We start from the raw sequence: 4,757 nt of genomic DNA, 5'->3' as shown, positions 1-4,757 counted from the left end.
TGTCCTTTGAGAAATGTCTATTTAGGTCTATTGCCACTTTTAATTAGGTTATTTGTTGTGGATATTACCCTCTTGTCAGAGGTATAGTTTGTGGATATTTTTTCCTGCTGTGAAAGCTGTCTCTTCATTCTGTTGTTTCTCTGGTGTGTAGAAGCTTCTTATTTGATTGTAATCTCACTTGCTTTCTTATACTCTTATTTTCTGTACTGTTGGAGTCTTGTCCAAAAATTCTTTGCCTGTTTTAATATAACTAAGTGTTTTCCCCATGTTTTTTTTTTTTTCTAGTGTTTTCACACTTTAGGGTCTCACATTTAAATTTTCAACCCATTTTGATTTAATTTGTTTGTAATTGGTGGCAGATAGAAATCTAGTTTTATTCTGCTATATGTGGAAATTCAATGTTCTTAAGAACACTATCATAAATACTGTCTGATTCCAATCTGTGTTCTTATCACCTTTGCCAAAACTCAGTAGGCTTTAAAAGCATGGGTGACTTTCAGCTCTCTATTCTGATCTATTGGTCTTACACCTGTTTTTATGACACTACCATGCTGTTTTAATTACAAAAATTTTGTAACATGTTTTGAAGTCAGGGACTACAATAGCTCTAGCTATTTATTTATTTTTTTCCTCAAGGTGACTGGCTACTTAGGGTTTTTTGTTTCTCTTTTTTGTTTTCTGGTTTTGTGTGTGTGTGTGTGTGTGTGTGTGTGTGTGTGTGTGGTGGGGGGAGGGGGGGAGTCCAGTTGTGAAAAAAGTATCATTCGTGTTTTAATAGGAATTGAAAATTTAAATTTCTTTGGGTAGTTTGGATATTTAACACTATTAATAAATCTTTCCAATCCATGAACATAGGATGTTATTCTACTTTTTTTGTGTCAATTTCTTTCATCAATGTTTTATAATTTTCATTGTAGAGGTCTTTTGCCTCTTCAGTTAAACTTATTCATAGAATTTTTTTTGTTTGGTAGCTATTGTAAATTTCTTGATTTCTATTTCAGAGAGCTCTCCGTTGACATGTAAGCATTCTATTAATTTCTGTATGTTGAATGTACCTTGCAAAAATGTACCTGAATTCATTTATTAGTTCTGATTGTTTTTTGGTCATCTTTGGAGTCCTCCACACATGAAATCATATCATCTGCAAACTACAAAAATTTTTCTTCATCTTTTTACATTTGGATCCCTATTATTTATTTTTCTTGCCAGAAGTACTCTGGCTATGACTTTAAGTACTGTATATATTCAATAAAAGTGATGGAAGTGGGCATCCTTACCTTTTTCCTGATCTTAGAAATCTTTCAACTTTTTTCTACATTAGTATAATATTAGCAGTTAGTTTATTATTAATCTTCTTTATTATGTTAAATACATTGATTTCATTTGTTCAACATTTTTATAATGAAGAAATGTTGAATTTTATCAAATGCTTTTATACATCTATTGAGATAATCATAAGGTTTTTCTTTCTTTTTGTTCATCTGGTGTTTCACATTCATTGATTTGCATATGTTAAGTCATCCTTCCATTCCTGGAATGAGTCCCACTCAATCATGATTAATAATCTCTTGAATGTGCTATTGGATTCAGTTAAGCAGTATTTTATTGATAATTTTAGCATCTATATTAATTGAATACAATGGTCTATACTTTTTGTTGTAGTTTTGTCTGGATTTGGGGTCAGTCTATTCCTGGCCTTATAGGATGAATTGGAAGAATTCCTTTCTCCCCACCTCTCTCTCTCTCTCTCTCTCTCTCTCTCTCTCTCTCTCTCTCTCTCTCATAACAAATAGAATTGGCATTAGTTCTTCTCTAAATACTTGGTAGAATTCAGCAGTGATGCCATCTGTTCATGGACTTCCAATGATGAGAGGATTTTCATTACTGATTCAATCTTATTTCTAGTTATTTGTCTATTCAAGTTTTTTCTTCACCATTATTCAGTTTGGGTTTTATGCATGTAACATTTTTTCAAAGTTACCAAATTTGTTGGTATACAGCTATTAACAATCTTCTCTCATGATCCCTGGTATTTTTGATGTATAAGTTGTAATGTTTGCTTTTTATATTTTATTTGCTCTTGTAGTTTGCAAACAACTGACCTAGTTTTTTTTTTTTAAATAATATAGAATCTTTTATAAACATTATGAAAATCATTAAAACCATAATTAGAAACACAGGAAACTCAAGAGACAGAGTCTACATTTATACTATCTTTTTAATAATATTACACAAAATAATATATACCTTTTGGATATGAATATTTACATTCCTTTCGCAGTTTAAATTTTAAAGCTGTACCCATTTATCAGGATTTTGATCATAATCCCAGCTTCTTTGAAGGCTTCCTTGACATGCTCAATTTATATTTGACCCAGCTGTTCTCTAAATGCTATTGATTGGGGGTGGTTAATTGAGAATTGAACTCAGGAGTGCTCTACCACTCAGCTACATCCCCATCCCTTTTTATTTTATACTTTAAGTTGTGTCTCACTAAGCTGTCAAGGTGGGGATTGAATTTACAATCCTACTGCCTCAGCCTTCCAAATTGATGGAATTTCATGTGTACACCACTGCATCTGGCATCTGGCATGCTGTTGATTTTTTTATTTATAAGCACTCATTTTTGCAGCTCCTTAATACTTTTGCATGTTTCCTGGATTGTCTTCCAAGGCAAAAATGAGATGATGTACTTGATATGACTAGAGTTTGATATGCTTTTCTTCATTATGTGAAAGAAACTTTCCCTGAGCTTTATTGCTGTGATACACTGCTGCCAGAAGTTCACTACATTTCCCAAAGGCTTTTTTCCTCATCAGGATAGAAGATGAACAAATATATCATTTGTTAAATTGAACATACCTCTCCCAGCATGTGGTTGGTGGAAATGGAAATCCATACTAGTTCCCTGCTCTTCTCAAATACTTACTGAATGTGTTAATAGATAATTTGAGGGTTAAGAACAGAGGTATTGACCTCTGTTTAGTGACACAGTGCATTAATAGTATAATACATACTGTGTGAATTGTGGATTCCTCCTATCCTGTTTCACAAAAATAACAACAATTTCCATAAGAAAGAAGGCAGGGGTGGGTGGTGTGTGGGGGGAGGGGGAGTGCGGGGGGGGGGGGGGCACGGAAAGCACCAAAAGAAGAAGGAAATCCATGCTGCAGAGACAAGTGGAAAAAGGAATTTCATCAGGAAAACTATCATCAGTAGACTTAAGTATTTAATAATATCAAGTAGTGAGAGAGACCCATAAAACATCTATTTGACCACACAATAAAAAATTAAAATGGGAGAAAAGTAGTTCATTGCCTACCTTCTTAGTGGCATAATATGTGAATACCCAGTTCCAAGACCTAAAACTAAGTTTTTTTCAAAAAAAAAAAAAAAACAAAAACAAAAACAAAATACAGCTTCTTTTCCATAGTCACTGACTCATTTTCATGGTTTGAGTACATAGAGATATGAGTCATATCAGGAAAAGGTAAAGAAAAAAAAATTGTGAAAGAGTTTGAAAAAATTACCTAGTATTTTCCCATTTTTGTGATATGTTCCTATTGAAAAGATTAAAATGATATAGTGATCTTAGTAAAATCATGCCATGTAAATAAAATCATCATGTACATGTTGCACAGTGTGATCATTAACTCTTAATATTAGATTGAACTTTCTTGTGCAGTACAATCAAAATCAGGGTCATATTATCAAGCATATAAAAAAATATATGTGTTTGCTTTCAGGAAATAAACTTGACATTTTGGAGTTAGAGTGAAAGGCGAAAATGGGGACTAGATGGATGAGAGATAAAGCATGTAGAAAATCAATCAAGAGGAAAGTTCCTTGACATCTGTCAAAAAAGAAATTTCAAAGAACTGAAAGGCGAAAGCAAGGTAGTAAAGGACATAAACTCAGTTTAACAACTTTAAATTTGAAAATAAGTGATAAATTGTTTGAAGCAACTGTAGTAAAGTACAGTAGTAGACTTGGAATTCTGCAGTCCTTTTTCTTTATTTTATAAGGGGACTGTGAAATCCTTGGGGAAACTGAAATTTCCCAAATAGCAGTTCCCATGTTTTAACTAGGGCTGATGTCAATTATATCTTCATTTCTATGACTGGCCTTAAAATCAAGATAGCCCCTCCCTTAAACAGAAGATGAAAATATACCAAGGTCAGCCTAATGCAAGAAATGTTATTACATTTTTAAAAATTATTTTTTAAAAAAGGAATTTTCTGTTCCCTAGATATATTAGTTGGATATTTGGAGATGTTAGTGTCATCATTACCACTACATTGGAAAAGATTTTGCATTTGATTGTATTGGTCAGCCTTGAGTTTAGCTGTATAAATAAGATAGGAGATTATTTCTCTCTTAAATAATTGATATCTAGAGATTTAGATGTGGGCAATCCAGGCCAGGTATGCATAAAAGGAAATGTACTGAAATAAAAAAGGGCTGTTCCCATCTGAAACCTTTATACTTTCTTCCCAGAGGAGGCTCCACACACATTCACTTCAATATCAGAGGCCAGATCTTAGGAAAAGATCAGATAGGAAACAGTCTTTTGTAGACTTCTCAGTAAAAAATGTAGTTTCTATTACCAATGGAGAAAAACAATACTGGAAAGGAAACAGAATCCTGCTAATCTTGCCACCTCTAGAATGCCTGGTTTATATAGGTCTCCAAGGACTGCTTTCTCGGAGTTCTCTCATCCTATCAGTCCTTGCTCTTGTTTCCTCTCTCAGCAGAAT

This window comes from Callospermophilus lateralis, chromosome 5 (assembly GCF_048772815.1).
Source record: "Callospermophilus lateralis isolate mCalLat2 chromosome 5, mCalLat2.hap1, whole genome shotgun sequence".
In the NCBI taxonomy this organism is placed as follows: domain Eukaryota; kingdom Metazoa; phylum Chordata; class Mammalia; order Rodentia; family Sciuridae; genus Callospermophilus; species Callospermophilus lateralis.
The sequence above is the reverse complement of the archived record's forward strand: the minus strand, read 5'-3'. Positions refer to the sequence as shown.